This window comes from Dermatophagoides pteronyssinus, unplaced genomic scaffold (assembly GCF_027571235.1).
Source record: "Dermatophagoides pteronyssinus isolate colony J.1.1.1.1 unplaced genomic scaffold, Derpt_VIB-CSIC_2022.12 sq0005, whole genome shotgun sequence".
NCBI lineage: Eukaryota > Metazoa > Arthropoda > Arachnida > Sarcoptiformes > Pyroglyphidae > Dermatophagoides > Dermatophagoides pteronyssinus.
This window is the reverse complement of record NW_027461529.1, coordinates 1,952,081-1,969,000: the sequence shown is the minus strand read 5'-3', so window position 1 is coordinate 1,969,000 and position 16,920 is coordinate 1,952,081. Positions and strand designations below refer to the sequence as shown.

At 28.4% G+C, this 16,920-nt stretch overlaps 1 protein-coding gene across 2 annotated transcripts in view; it reads left to right on the top strand.

Moving 5' to 3' along the window:
* The first annotated feature begins 4,112 nt into the window (after window positions 1-4,112).
* Window positions 4,113-16,920, top strand: part of LOC113789868 (plexin-B-like) — a 54,901-nt gene continuing 42,093 nt past the window's right edge. For both annotated transcript variants that reach the window (XM_075820025.1, XM_075820027.1), the window contains exon 1: window positions 4,113-4,584. The gene's annotated coding sequence lies outside the window, so the exon portion shown is untranslated. The remainder of the gene's footprint in view (window positions 4,585-16,920) is intronic.

Genomic DNA, 16,920 nt, shown 5'->3' with positions numbered 1-16,920 from the left:
CAACGATACACGAGCATTTTTTCTTTCAAAATTTAAATGATAAGAAAGCGAAAGAGAGAGAGGGGGGTGTCTGTAGATGAATTTTGATCTAATTTTCTTGGTTTGTTAATGAAAAAAACAACAACAACAACAACAACAGTCAAGTCACGATAAGGATATTCGATTGCAATGATTTGTTGTTTGTTTCGAAAAAAACATTACATACACGTTTTCTTTTTTTGGCTAAAATATTTGAATTTCTTTTCTTTCTTTTCGTTTTCCTATAGATATATCAGTGTGTGTGTGTGTGTGTGTGTGTGTAATGGAATGTAGAATTTAAAATCTTTAATCGTCTGAATTATATATAATCAAATTATATAATGATGATGATGATGATAATGATTAAGATTTCTATTGTAATGGGGAGAAGAAAAAAATGATTAGCAAATGAATTGTTTTAGTTCCCCTTTAATTTCTCATCATTATTGGATTTTTTTTTTTGTTTGTTTTGAATTTGAAATCTAAAATGGATCGATCCTGGTTTGTTTGAAAAATTTTCAAAAAAAAAAAAGAAAAAAAAAATCAATTAGAATCTGATTAATGAATGAATCGATTGATTGATTTTTCCAGGAAAAACAAAGCAAAAAATTTCCAAGCCTAATATTTCATCAATCAATCAATCAATTGATTGATTGATTGATTGATTGTCATTACAACCAGAAAACAAAAACTGATGAACTACATTCAGAGATATTAAGAGAAAATAATTTTACAAACAAGCCTTGCCATCATCATCATCATCATCATGATTAGCATCCTTCAATCGAATCAAAGTAAATTTTATTTTTTTTTTTATTTTGGGCAATAAAATCCAGATCATCATCAACAAGAAGAAGAAGAAAAATTTCACTTAGAAAGCTTGATTGATAATGATGATGATGATGAAAAAAAGTGGCCCAAATTTTATCCCACATCAATGAATGTGAATGTGAATGTGATGTAATGTTGATCCGAAGTAAATTGATTTTTGTTTTGTTTTGTTTTTTGTTTGTCTGTTGTCTGTTGTTGATTTCAAGGCGTCAATTTGTTGTCAAATCCCAAATGGTATTTAAAGTAAAGCTTTTATATATCATCCAAGATAATAAGATAATAGATAAAAAGATTATGTGATGTTCGCTGCGGCAGTGGCGGCAATGGCGGCGGTCATTGTACATCATCAACCTGACTGACATATATACCTGTCAATTTTGTGATGATATGGATGATGGCTTGTCACATCATTTAATTTGACGCCATATGATCATCATATCAGCATTTCACCTAGTTTTCTTTTTTTTGTTTTTTTTTCGTTCGTTATCATCATAAATTCTTAATGCAAAAAATGATGTTTTGATGTTTACCGCTTTCATCAATTGCGAAATGAAAAAAAATCTATTTTTCTTAATTGTCACACACACGCACAGAGAGACTTTCACTCGATTCTTTTCTTGATTTGATTTTCATTAAAAGTTTTTCTAAAATTAATTTGTTGTTGTTGTTGTTGTTGTTGTTGTAATCAATCTCAAAAATCAAAATGGGCATGTTATTTAATTTAAATTTTTTGTTTTTTTTTTCTCGTTTAAGAGATGCAAAATTCAGAAGAAAAAAAAACAAACCAAGCCAATTGATTTGTTTGACCAAATATGAATGTAAAAAAAGAAAATAATCTTTTTTTTTGGAATCAAAGATGAAAGTTGAAAGTTTAGTTTAGTTTTTTCTATTTCTACCTACTTCTAGTTCAATTAGAATGATGGTGATGATGATAAAAAAACTTCTTTTTTTTTGCTATCTGCTGACAACATTCGATTTTGTGATTGAGTCGATTCTATTTGGATATAATTTTTTGTTGGCTTTTTCCTTCACGATTATATAATCAATCAGTCAAGTCAATCAATCAATCAATCAATCAATCAATCAATCAATCAGAATGTGAAAAAAAACAAACAAACAAACGAAATACGATTCCACCCGAACAACAACAACAACAAAAACCATACACTAAATAAACGCCTACACAACATTTGATTTGTTTTCTTCTGCTTTTTTTTTGTATCCGGCCAGGAAGTTTATCAAAAACATCAAAAACATCAATGCCAAACTTATTTCATTCATTCATTCATTAATTCAAACATTTTCAAATAGAGTTGATTTTTGGATTTTTTTTTCTTCGTTTGTTGCTGTTGTTATTTGATGGTAGTTAATTTTCTAATTAAAAGCTAATTATCAAATTCAAATGATTAATAATTGGCGTGTGATTTGTTTCTTTTTTTGTTTGCTAAATTGGATATTGGCGAGAATCGAAAATCGAGAACCGAAAAACCACCACCCTTCAAATTATCCATTTCGATTGAATTTTTTCATTAATTTTACAAATCAAAAATCATAGTCGTTGTTAATTATAGGAAATGTACATTAAAAGTCAAAAATTAGAAGAAAAAAACCTTTTGTTTTGACATTATAATGATGAATCATCATCATCATAAAGATTGTCTTATTTCGTGACAATTTTTTCGTTGTTATTGTGGTTATTATTATTCTTTAGGCTAAACATTCAATGATCCATGATGATGACTCAATCAATCAATCAAACTATCAATGAAAAAAAATCTAATCAAATTTGTTTAATTATGATTTGAAAATTGAAATTTGAAAAAAAAACTTTTTTCAATTTCAAATTGAGAAATTTTAAACAAACGTAAGCAAGGTAGAAGATTTATTATCATTATTTTCGTTACACCTGGACATTCAAGTTTGTTTGTTTGTTTGAAACAATGTTGCAAACGAAAAACACACACACACACACATTTGATGACAATAATAACAGTTATTATCCATTACCGTTTATGTTTTTCCAAATTTCTCGGTAAATTCTGGAACCGTATTTTGTTTCTCCACTGATACACGGCAGGAGATTTGATATCCGTAAAAAGAAAGCCAAAAAAAAACAATATCAGCAGGAATTCCTTTTGATGTAAAATCAAATAAAAATCAAACTGTGAAATTTAGAAGCATTAAGCCTTTTGTTTTTAATCATTATTATTGCACATCATCATCATTATTACACATCACATCTGCACCATACAGAATGGTTTGGTTGATTGGTTGGTTGGTTGGATAGACCTGAACAAAAACCAAGATAAAAAAAAGAATCCAGGTTAGGTTGCGTTAATGTTATATAAATTAAAGTGAAAATGAAAACTAGAAAATTGAAAATTGAATGTGATTTTTCTTTCTGATCATGATATGAACCAAATTCATCATTTTGGTCGGTGTGTGTATTTGTGTGTGTGTGTGTTATATGATATCATGTGGCGCCCAACATGTGTCCATAATAAATATTTTATACCGGCACCTTTCTATTTTGTACACATGAAGAATCGTGCCTATGATCTTTGCTTCAGTAAGAAAAAAAAACGAATCTCTATACTGTGTTTATGCGTGCATGTAAACTGAATTGGCGTCATACACACACACAAATAAACCTTTTCATTCATTCATTTATTCACTTGTTACAACAACAACAACAACACACACGTAGATTGTGGATCATTCATCTTTGATTCTTTATGTTTGCTTGTTTGTTTGTAGTTTATTTTTCCGATTTCGATTTCGATTAGGATTTTCTTGTTTGGTTGTTGGTAAAAGCAATGGCAATCTTGTGGATAATCTTGTTTTTTTCGTCTTTCATTCTTTCGAATGATGATGATGATGACCAAATATCAGATTATCACTTAATGGCTATCGTATAACCACCACCACCGCCAACAACAAAAACCGATCAACAAACTTTTTGGACACACACACATATCACATTATATTTGATGCATTTTTACATCGATATGGATGGATGGATGAATGGTTGGTTGGTTGGTTAGTTAGTTGATTTAGTTTGGGGAAATCAATTTGCCCACACGCAAAACGCATGTTTTTTTTTCTCTTGTTGTTTTGTTATTCTGTTTGAAATTATCCAAAATCTAGTAGCATTGTCGATAAGTAACAACCATAAAATATGTTAGAAGCATTCAAATATATTGGATTGCAAAAAAATGGGATGGTCTTAATGGAACAAAACAGGATATACAGCCATTCATTCAGTCAGAACTGAACAGACATACACATACAAAATTTCATTCCATTCTCAGTTGTTTGATGGTATTCATTCAGTAATGATCATTTGGCCATCATTCATAATCCATCCATTCATTTAATTCAATTTCCAACGAAATAAAGAATTCAATTAAAACAAGAAAAAAACATCATTGAATTGGTTGGCGGTGATTAGTGAAATCTGTGTGCTTGTGTGTGTTTTGTTTGATTTGTCAATTTTTTTTCCGGAAAATTTTCAACAAAGTTTCTATCCATTTTTTTTCATTTGAAATCATCGATCGAATTTCCATTCTGTTATTATTATTGATCATCGAAAATGTGCTGTGTACATGTGTGTGTGTGTTTCATCATCAATTTGAAAAATTTTAATGAATTTTTACTGCTTGAAAAAGATTAATTAAATTTGAAAAAAAACAAAAGAATTCTTCAGCAACTAATCGATGACAAATTGATTTTAAAGTAAGTTTTTTTTCACTTGAAAATTTCCAAAAAAATCTACAAGTGGTCAGGAAGAAGAGAGAAAAATGAAAACGACGACAAATAAACTTGTAACTTTGTTGATACATTTTTTTATAAAAAAACTTTTGAAAAACCAAAATTATTAAATTAAATTAACAAATAAACAAAGTAACTAATGACCGAACCTATTATGGCTACTGGTAATTCGCACCCCTTGATGATTCCATGGACCACCACCATCATCATAATCATAATCTTCTTCTTCATCATCATCAACTACTAAACAAACTTATAATCGTATTTTATTGTCAAATCTCTCTCTTCATTTATTTGTTTATTTTTATTTTCAAAAAAGAAAAATCAATCAAAAATCAATGTAAAGGGATACGAGAGAGAGAAAATCCTCAAACAAACCCAAATAATAACTTTTATTTTGGTCCAAATTTTTTTTTTGGTTTGGTTTGGTTTGATGACTTGAATGAAATGAAAATAAAGAGATTTTTATTATTATTTGAACGCCTCTCTCTCTCTCTCTCTCTCTCTCTCTCTCTCTCTCTCTCTACCCTACTTATTATCCGAACCAAAACCAAACAAAATATAAAATAAGGACCATAGAAAGTATCAACAACCAAATATATCGTCGTCGTCGTAGACTTGATTTAATCCGATTTATTTATTAGATATATATTGTGTGTGTGTTTGTTTGTTTGGATTGAAGTGTGGACGTGATTTTTAGCTTAAAGAAATGAGAGAAGAAAAAAAAACTTTATTCGATTCAATTTTCATTGTTTTTTGATTTCAATGATGATGATGCTTTGTTTATTTTTTTGGGTCCAAATTCAGGAAAACTTTCTCTGGTTTTTTTAATATGAAATAATCATCAGGTTTTTTTTGCTGGAAATTTTTCCCTAGATAAAACCGAAAAAAATGTAGATATTTTTCTTTCGTTCTCTCTGACCGAAACGAATAGCTTTCGTTTCGGATCTTATTCATTCATTCATTTTTGGAAATCTTTACCACTCATAAAAATTTTGTTGTTGTTGTTATTGTTGACCCATTTTGACGAATAATAAGTGATGATAAGTGAGTAGGAAAAAAAAGAACTAAAGGGGGTAACTAACCAAATAACAACTTAACAATTTTTTTTTCGCTTGCATAAATCCTATTGGGTGTAATTCATTTTTGGCAACCAAAAATGCAAAAGGTAAAAAAAAAGGTAAACGGAAAACATTTTTCATTCACTTACTATTATTGATTGATTTAATGAATTGAGAATAGAATAGAAAATATTGAAAAATTCAATAAGTGTCAGGTCGGTTTGGGTAACAAACGAGAAAAAAGAAAGAAAAAATATTATAATAGCCAGAACACAAAAAAAAAGAATAGAAACTGAATGATCTGAACAATTTAGACTCATTATTATATGATTATTACTGCTAATGTATTTGGGGTGTGTGTGTATGTGTGTATGTATGTATGTCTCATTTGGTGTGATTTTGGAACAACAACAACAACAATAATAATGAAAAACTTTTTTTCCCCCTTCCAATAGAAAACCAGCAGGTTATCATTTTTTGGACAATTTTATTTTTCGCCTTCTCCTTTTTTCATCAATGTTCTAATCAAACCAAACCAAACTAAACAAAAAAAAAAACGTTCCAAGGTTTACTTTACTTGTTGTTGTTGTTGAATAAATGAATGTTATCGATCTATATATGAATTGAATTGAATTGAATTGATAATAATGGTTAACAACAAACCCGAAATATGGCCAGAGAGAGAGAGAGAGAGAGGGTCTAATGTCATTTTCATTCATTCATTCATTCATTTTTATTTCCATTCAGATTCATAAATGGATCTCGGTGACAGATTAGATTGAAAATGAGTGTTGTGTGAATGGATCGAGAAAAAAAAATTTTCTCTCTCCGTCTCTCTCTCTGGTCGGCTGAAAAAAAAACAATTGTTCCATATGGTCGAATTGTGAATCGAGATCCTTGTATATATGGTGGAGGAAAAAAAAGAAAAGGTAGAAAAATCTTTGACCTATCTTGATAAAAGACGAAAAAAAATCTTTAAAAGTTTTTTTTTCAATTCATTCGAGGACAAACGAAAAGAATGTAAATGATGATGATCAAATGAAATGAAAGGACATCTAATCGCACCTTATCGTCTGTGTGTTTGTGTATAACTGGAATGTTTTTTTTTGGTGGTGGTGGTGGTGGTCATGTCATATTGGTTTGAAAATTATATTCATTTTTCAATTTATTTCCCATATTCGATGTAACAAAACAAAATTTCTTTTTTTTCCATTCAATCAATCAATGTTGTTCCATTTCATTTCATTTCATTATATTACATTCCATTATTATGATTATTTCGATGATTTTCGGTAGCTATAGTTTGATATAATATTATTGATGGTTGAGATAACTTTCTGGTTGAAAAATATAATCATAATAATAATCTTGACGACTGGTTGATGGTTATCTATACCCATGGTTTTTTTGAATTTTAGATTGTAATGCATTGAACTTCTTTTTTAGTTAAACAAACAACAAAAATAACATGACAATTTTACTACTTGTATTTTTTGTTTGTCTTTTTGTTTTGAAATTCTTCGAAAAAAAACCTCTATTCTTTGATGGATATATGATTTTTCAATTTCTCATCATGATGATGATCATCTGGCTTTTTTTTGTTGTTGTTGACCTGATCAACATCAGTGTCTTTTGTTTTTCTGTTTTTCTTTTTTTCTGGTGGATTATAATCATAATGATTATGCAAGATGTTTTTTTTCTGCCTTCTTTATCCCTCCGTTCACTTTTGAAATTTCATCCTGTATTTTCGATATGCAAACAATTTTTAGCAAAATTTCCATCGACAAAAAAAAATCACATCACATTTTCTTTGGTTGATGACATCCATTCATGAATTTCACAACAACAAAAAAAATGATTGATTAATGTTTTTCATCAATCAATCATCAACCAACAGCAACCAGAAAAGTACCTTATAATCACGGATGACCAAAAAAAAAGAAGAGATGTTGAAAGAATTTCACTAATCACAATCTAGTTAATGATGTGATGGTCAAAAAATTCGTTCATTCATTCGTTCATTCGTTAGTTAGTTAGAGTGTGTGATTGAAAACAAAAAATAAATTCAATGTTATTAAATGACAAAAACAGATGTAAATTTGATTTTTATACAACATTGTTGTTGTTGTTGTTGTTGTAATACCGTTTACAACTAAATAAAATGAAATAAAGCATCATCATCATCATGCAATAATTATTCAGAATGTGACAATTTTGTTGCCATAAACAAATCGTTTGATGATATTTTTAGAAAACCAATGAGAGAGAGAGAGAGAGAGAGAGGGAAAATGTATATTTTTTTTTTTTGTTCCGCACTTGTTATACGCGCCAAATTACGCCAAGTTATGATCATGATGATGATGATGAATGTGAACGTTTTTTCTCATTCTTTGCTTGATTCTTTGCTTTTGATTCATTCATTTCATGATTGATTGAATGAATTCTTGTAAAAAAAAGTTAATTTCATATGAAAAAAAATTTCTACCCAAAAAAAAAAATGATAAAATCGGTGATTCATATAATGGATGACATAAACACTGTTTGTTGTTTGCAAAACAAAAAAAAGTTTATCCAATAATAAAAATAAAAAATTACGTAATGATTGACAGAAAGAAGAAACTTTGAACTTTGATTTTAAGCTCAAAAAATGATGATCAAATAACTAAATAATCAAGCAAAAAAAAATGCGTTGTTGTTTCCGTAAATTCTCAAATTACCAAAATTGTTAAATCGATTGATTGATTGATTGATTTGATTTAGATAAACGCACATCTCTTGCTCTTTTTAATATCATCAAAATTCAAATCATCACCATTATTTATGGTTGGGTGACAGATTTTCAAATCATTTTGATTTCATTTTGTCGTCAAATGAAACGAAAAAAGAAAAAAGAAAGCTCTCATTTTAATCGCTTGTTCATATATATCGTACGTTTTTTATTCGTCTTTTGATTGTAACCATTTTTATTTGTAACGTTTTTTTCTTCTCAACATCAGCAGCAGCAGCAGATAATCCGATTAGAATTGATGCAATTGATTTTAAACGACATTCTTTTCTCTCTTTGATGATGATGTTTTTGTTGAATGAATGAATGAATGGAAAGAAAAAGATTTTTTTCATTTTTTTATTTCGATCAAAATGTGCTTTTCTTTACTTTCACTTACTTATATATTTTTCACTAATCTGATGAAAAAAAATAAAAATAAACAAGATGATAATGGACAGGAAAATGACATTTAAAAACAAGTTGATAGAATTATTCTGCTTTTATGCAAAAATCGTATTTTTTTTTTTTTATTTCTTTGATTTGCAAATTGCACGTGTTTTTGTCTGTGTTTATTTGCTTTTGGGAAACGGAATGAACAAAAACTTTTCAAGAACAAAAAAAAGAATCGATTTTTGCAAAACTTGAAATTTCAAAAATCTTATTTTGTGACCAGAATTTCGAAAAAGTTTTCATTTTCAACTAGCTTAGTTCGAAAATGAAATTGATTTGAATTCATCCAAACAAAATCTTCATAATAATCGGTTTAGTAGCATAGAAAATGTCAAAAAAAAAAAACTTTTTTTCACTTGGGTTGAATTATCATTGATTTTTTCAATTTCAAACAAAAAACTTTCATGATTATATGATCATCTTGAAAGATGAAAAAGATGCTTTAAATAACTAGGTTTTCTGCAAAATGGTTCTGGCAAAATCAATGAATTTTTCTTTTCAATTTCATTTTATGTTTTTAGATGTTATACTGAAAAAGAGAATGATGACCTGATTTATAATTTCATTAAAAATTTACATATTGCCATTAATTGATAGTGTAAAAATCGTATAATTTATTTATAAAAAGTAAAAAACTTTTACTTAAAATTCTCTATATCAAAAACTATTCCAATCTTTCTTTTATAAACAACATTGACCAATAATGATCAGTATAAATATCATTTTGTTGTTGTTGTTGATTATGATAATAATAATAATGGACGCCCATTCAATCGATTTTAGTTGGTTGTTGTCCATTTCTTTTTTCTTTTTACTTTAAGGGTGTTGGCTTTGCACACACACACATACATAATGATCCTGGAAAACACAAAGATGAGCAACTTTTCGAGAAACTTTGATAATAATAATACAATAGGCCTGTATTTACCAACAAAGAAAAAAGAAAAAAGAAAATGACAAGTTTGTTGAAAGAAAAATCACTCGTGCTAATCATTATCATTATCATTATCATCATCATCATCACGACCAACAATCAACAATCAACAACAAAAACTATACAGTGATACATCGATTTATTCATATCAAACACACACATATTATCATTATGACAATTCGTTGTTTTTTCTTACTCTATATATTAACTTGATTAGTTAAAATAGCCTCTAGGTTAACGATTATCTATTTTTTTAAAGGACCAATCGTTAATCGTGCAATAACAACAACAACAACAACAACAGTGAAAATAGAGAAAAACAAAACAAAAACACAATTTTTGTCTGAATAATAGTTTCCAATTGTCTAAACAACACACACCACTTACATAACACAATAGATTACCATTTTTTTCGACTTAAGGTTGGCTGGTACATTGATATTGTTGTTATTGTCCATCATCATCATCATCATTCATTCATTCATCCATCGATAATAATATTATAGGTTTAAAAAACATTGAGATTTATTTCAGGTAGTCAGTCAGTCAGTCAGACAAACATATACTGAATAGAAAATTAGGAGAAAAAAAAAGGATAATCTTATTCTTCTTTTAACATCAGCAGCAATTCATTCACTGTCGATCACACACACTGAATATCAAACTAACGAAAAAGAAAATACAAAAAAAAAAAATCCAAAGACAGATAACATTCATTTCAAATCAACCAAAGAAAACAAAAATTCGAAGAAAAATGATGATGATGATGATTGTAGGCAATGCATCATTATGATGATGATCATCATCATTGTGTATGTGTCATTAGCACTATAGACAACCAAAAAAAAAATTCAACCTGTTCATGTTCATTTCTTCTTTAATATATTGATTTGATATCTGATATGTGTATGTTTTTTTTTCATTCTTTATCTACATTCAAAGATAAGATTTTGTTGTTGTTGTTGTTGTTGTTATTGAGGGGGTTAATATTATTCGAGAATTTATTGTAGGCGGTTGTTGTTGTTGTTTATCTCTCTTTATCTTTTTTTTCTCTCTCTTACGAGAATCATCATCGGTCACTGTCTTGATGATGATAACCAGATGATCAGATTTCATTCAAAAATTATTTAATCCATCTATCACCCAGAAAAATAATGATGATAATTTTTCTTCTTCTTCATCATCATCATTACTAATTCAATGTGAAAGCGTCAGGATATCCTAGATTTTTTCTTTTTGATTTTTTTTTTTTAAATAATTTGAATCCGTTTGTGATTTTATTTGAATTAAATTTCTGTTTTAAACACAACACACACACACAAAAATTTTGATTGAGGCAAATAAAGGATTAAGGTCACAATATTGATGTTTAATTTGTTTTTTTTTCTCTCAAATTTGTCACTTGTTTTCAAATCTTTCAGGTAAAAAAAATGTTTCAAAATTGAACAACCTTTATAATCAAGATGATGATGATGATGATGAAAATCCTAATTTTTTTGGAAATCATTTAGCAAAATTAAACATCAAATCCGTTTGCTAACGTAATATTTAATTTGATTTCATTGAAAATTTAAATTTGATTTTTGATTTTTTGCTACAAAAATCAACGAAAAAAAAACTAGCAATAATTTATTTAATTTTAATTAGATTGATGTTTATTACAGAAAGAAACAGAGAAACGAAAAAATGGGCAACGATGACATTATCGTTGATTTTGTCTTGTCTTCTTGCTGATGATGATGATGATTGAAAAAGATCAGGAACGATATGGTACATCAATATCATCATCATTTTTTTCCCGTTGATAGGAAGAAATAAAATAAAAACGATAAATAAATAAAACTAAATCATCATTATGTAATCATACACACACACACACGAAAGCAGGCAGGTAAATAAATATAAAAAGAGAAAAGAAGAAAAAAAAATCAAATTGAATAATGAGATGTGATGAATACCTGTACTATGTGTGTGGCATATACAATGTAAAATGCTATTTTAACCGAAAAAAAAGTCAAAAAAAAAAAAATTGATGCGGCTATGGCTTATATATGCATCACACATACGAAAAACGTAAAAGTAGATTGTCCTATGTTCTATTGTTTGTTTTGACAGTATTTTACATTACCTTTTTTTTCTAGTTGAACCATACTGAATTGACATTGATTATCATTGGTGGTACGACTTGTTGAATTTTTTTTTTCTTCAAAATCCTCCCTTTACATAACAAATTTTATTTGTTTTGTTTGTTTATGTGTGACATATTGTTGTGTGTGTGTATAGCTCCACACCTGAAGAAATACTTTTGGACAAACATCGATAATGCTGTTTTCAGCATCTCATTCAACACATGTATGTTATTATTGGTTGGTCGGTTGGTTATGTAATTTTTTTTTGTTGTTGAATGTGTCACATTCAATTATTATGGTCATCCATTTTCTTTATTTCAAGTTTTTTTTTACATTTCTTGTTGTTGTTGCTGCCCATCAAATATGATTATATTGTACATCATCATCATCATCATTTTTGTGTAAATATTTATCCGAAAATGAAAAAAAAATCCAAATTCAAATTCCATTGCGAATTAGAAGTAAAGAAGAAAAACAAAATTCTCCATCAATTTGAAGAAACCATCTTGCTTTTTTCTATCTTTCGACCACATTATCGTCATCATTATAATAATGATGATGTGGTCGAAATTTTGCTTTTTTTTGCTTTTTTCTATTTTGCCATATCATTATCATGGTTGTTTTGATTGAGCTTCATAAATGGATAGAGTTGATTTTTGAATATTATGGAAATTCTTTTCAGTTGTCCATTATCGATATGGCACATTATCATCATCATCATCATCATCATCATTTTCATTCATAATTTTCGTATTGGATAAAAATTCAAAATCTTGATTATAATAATAACCGTATGATGTTTTTGTTTTTTGTTTTTGCCCAACAACCAAAACAAAAAATAACCGATTTTTATAACTAAAATCATCGGATAATCTATTCTTTGAATGATCCCTTGAATATATCTTCCCCCACCACTCTAAAAACACCTTAACATTATTTTTGTTGATATGATATGTAGATAACACATTCAAACACCACACATCTGTGTCATCGAAATTCCCCCCCCCCCAAAAAAAATGTAACATCTTTACATTTTTGTTTGTTGTTGTTGTACAGCATAAAACAACAACAACAACAACAAACATTAAATTATGATAACCATTATGATTATGTGGTCATCATCATAATCATATCCATATCAGGATAGCCATTAAAAGAAAGCAAGAAAAAAAAATCCTGTTCAACAATCACCACCAACACCACACCACACCACAACATGATCAACAGCAATTATGGCGCCATTAAAAAGTAGAAATAGTCATTTCATTTTGGAAAAAAAACCAATAAAAAAAAATTCATAGATATTTTTTTTTCTCGTATCTTAACTTTTGCTTCTCAATTATCATCAAACAAACTCTCCCTGAATTCAAATGTCGATCATTTTTGTTTGTTATGGTGGTGGTGGTTTTTGGATATTTGACTTTTGCTTTTTATTTCGCATATATATTTTTCAATGTGAAATTTTTTCTTTGAAAATCTTTCTATGTTTGTATTTGGTGGCCAAATAGCCATCATGTATATTATCATCATCATTGAGAGAGGGGCAATAAAAAAAAAAAGACATCACATCCTCATATCATCAGGTATTTTGTGTTTGTTTGTATGTATTTGATGTGTTTGTGTGAGAGAGTGTGGTGTTATTATTATGGTTTTTAATGTTTTTTTTTCTTTCTTCATTCCTTTCTGCTGTCCAAATGTCGTTTATCAATTTTTCGTTATTTTTTTTCTTCAAATTTTGGTCATCGGTGTCGTTGGTCGTTGGTTATCTCAATCGTTTTGTGATGGTCGTTTAGTTATTCTATATAGAATTTTGTACAAAAATGAAATTGTCACATTTTGTTGAAAAAAAAATCATAATTATCGATTAAATCACATTCATTGAGCAAATGATAAATGAATCGATTTTCATTTGTTTGTTTTTTTGTTTGATAATAACACGCGCGCTTGCACACACCTTTTGTGTATACATATCGATCGAAAATGTCAAAAGAAAAATGTTTACCATTCAATTTATCATTTACATAGTATAGTTGCCATAGGTAGTAATAAAAATCTAGGTGCAGCATTTGATTTCGTTCAATGAATGAAAAAAAAATAGATGTCATCCATATTTGAAATTTTCAAAAACAAAAACAAACGAAAGATCTATGAACCGAAGAAAAAATAAAATAAAATTACCAACCAACCAACCTTTCTCTCTTTCTTTGAACATTATCAACCTTGATCAACATTGGTCATCATCATCATCATTTAACTAACAAACATTCACCATCATCATTCAAATGTATGATAAGAGCAAAAAAGGTAACCAAAATAATAATAATAGCCGCAAGCATTACATAACCATAATATCGATGTCGATGATGTTGATTTGAATTTAGAAAAAAAAAAATTTTATGACTTTTTTCTCGCTTGTTGGTTATGTACGACGAAAGGTTATGATGATGATGATCATGATCATTGATAAATGAAGTAAAAAAAGAAAAGAAAAAATCATTTCAAATTATGACAACCACCTTTTTATTAGGATACACCAAATAGCCAACCGCTAGTATCATCACCACCACTACCATCAAAGGAATTGAACATTAATTTCAACAAACAAATACATTATCAGATAGACACACACAGGTAAAGGTTATGGGTCGAAAAGCAGAATGGAGAGTAGGGGGAAAAGGAAAAAACAGATAGATCTTTGAAAAATCATTAAAATTATTTCGTTCAATTTTTTTAAAAGTTTTTTTTTCAAGTAACATCGACAAATCGAGAAAAAAAAATATCCATCCATAAATGATGAAACAAGAATATGACATTGAAAAAAAATATGATATGATATGATATTGATGTTGATAAGCATAATTTCAATCTGTTTTTTTTTCTGGCCACCATGATGTTTGTTTGATGATGATTATGATTATGATTATGGCTGTCACTCTTTGAACACATACCGAATTCAAGAAGTTATAACGAAAAAAAAACAAGAAGAAAAATTTATGTTGTTTCGAAAGAAAATAAAAAAAGCTGATAAGCAAAAGAAAATCCAGTAAAGCGGATTTTTGAAGAATAAAAAAAAATCCGAATTATGATTATGATTGTATCTGTGTTCATCATCATCATCTTTTTATCTTTTTTCTGTATCCACAACAGCAAACCAGTAGCCAACAAATCATCATCATAAACAAACATGCACACAGGGTTAATTAATTTTTGTATGATGACATTCATTCGGGTATGTTTGTCTCAGCAGGTATATGTTATGTGAATTTTTTTTTGAATTTGTGATTGGTTTTTTTTTGGTTGGTTGGTTGTGAAAATCCATAATCGGTATGTGATTGAGAATCCTTAGTCGATGGAAGAAGAGGAAAACCGAAAAAAAAGATTCTTGATTCTTCGTAAATTGAACAGAAGAAAAAAAAATTTACTGCAAATATTCAACAAGCGAAAATTATTTTTGTCGGCATCATTCAGGATTTTGAAAATACTGAAGAATTATGACACATACAATTTGCACAATACATTGCAGCATCCTGTCAGTGTTTTTTTTGAAAGCCAGAAAAAAAATTTTCAAAAATCATTTTTTGAATTGCGAGGATGAGTTTTAAAGAATGGAAAAAAAATTTTTGACAAGAAAATTGGTCGTCATCATAATCATCTAAAGACTTTACTGGCTGTCAAGTCAGTCAGTCAGTCAGTTACTGGCAAATGTCATCCGTTAAGCGAAAACAAAATTTCACAAACAAATTTACGATTTATATCAATATGATGATGTGATCGGGTAATATGAAACTCTTTTCTTTTCTTTACTTCTCTATTTCGATGTTAAGTTCACATAAATTTTATTCATGAATTGAACAAAAAATCAAGAATTATTTGTATGGGATTTTTTTTTTGGTTGATTTGTATCTCAGTTATTAATCCTTCCTTATGATCGTCGACCGACCAACAACGAAATGATTATGAGAAAAATTTTCTGAAATGAAAGAATCTTTAACAACAACAAAAAATTATTTATATATTCCATACGATTATTTTGAATGATTTTTTCAGATTTTAGAAATCCAAACGATGATGATGATGATGATGATGATTGACTTATTTATTACCATCATGAATTTATTTTTTCTCACTTTCTTAAAACGTTTATGTAATGGCTGCTGTGTGTGTGTGTGAAATTTCCATCGAAATTGTCATCAACAAATGAAGAATTTTCTTGTTCTGGTTGAATAGAGTGGTTGTCGTTGAAGTTTATTTCGTAATATTTTCAGTAACATTCGAAGATTCGAATCCAAAACAAAAATCGAATCCACAAGTCAAAATATTATTTTTTTTTTTTGGAAGAGTAATGATGATCGAAAACATCGATACTATCGATATGTTTTTTGCAATGTTGTTTTTTTCCGATTAACATTAACAACAACAATGTTCAGAACCATTAGAAACCAAAAAAAAAAAACAACGAAAAAGAAAACTGTCACTTTGAATCAAATTTGACAATGTTCCAAAACAACAACCAGACCAAAAAAAAAAAAAAAAAAAACGGAAAAACAACGAATGAATAAATGAAAAACAAAAAACAAAAATTGTGTGAAATACACTCACTCGCTCGTTCGCACACACACGTACGAAACACCATAATAATAATGATGTCGTTGGCTTTATTTTTTTTGGCGCTAATGTTTTGAATTATAGAGTGTGCCAGAGAGAGAGAGAGAGAGAGAGAGAGAGAGAGAGAGAGAGTTTTCGAAGTTCATCAGAAAAAAAAGAAAGAATTTTCATTCAAAATAAGTGAACCAAACAAACGAAATCAAAAGAAAAATAGAATGAAAAAAAAATTCTTTGGCTTATTATATTCTTCAACTTCTTCAATAATAATAATAATAATAATAATTCAAGTCCATTAGATTCTGTTCCAGGATTCATTTTCTTTTGATGATGATGATGACTGTTTGTGTATGTCAT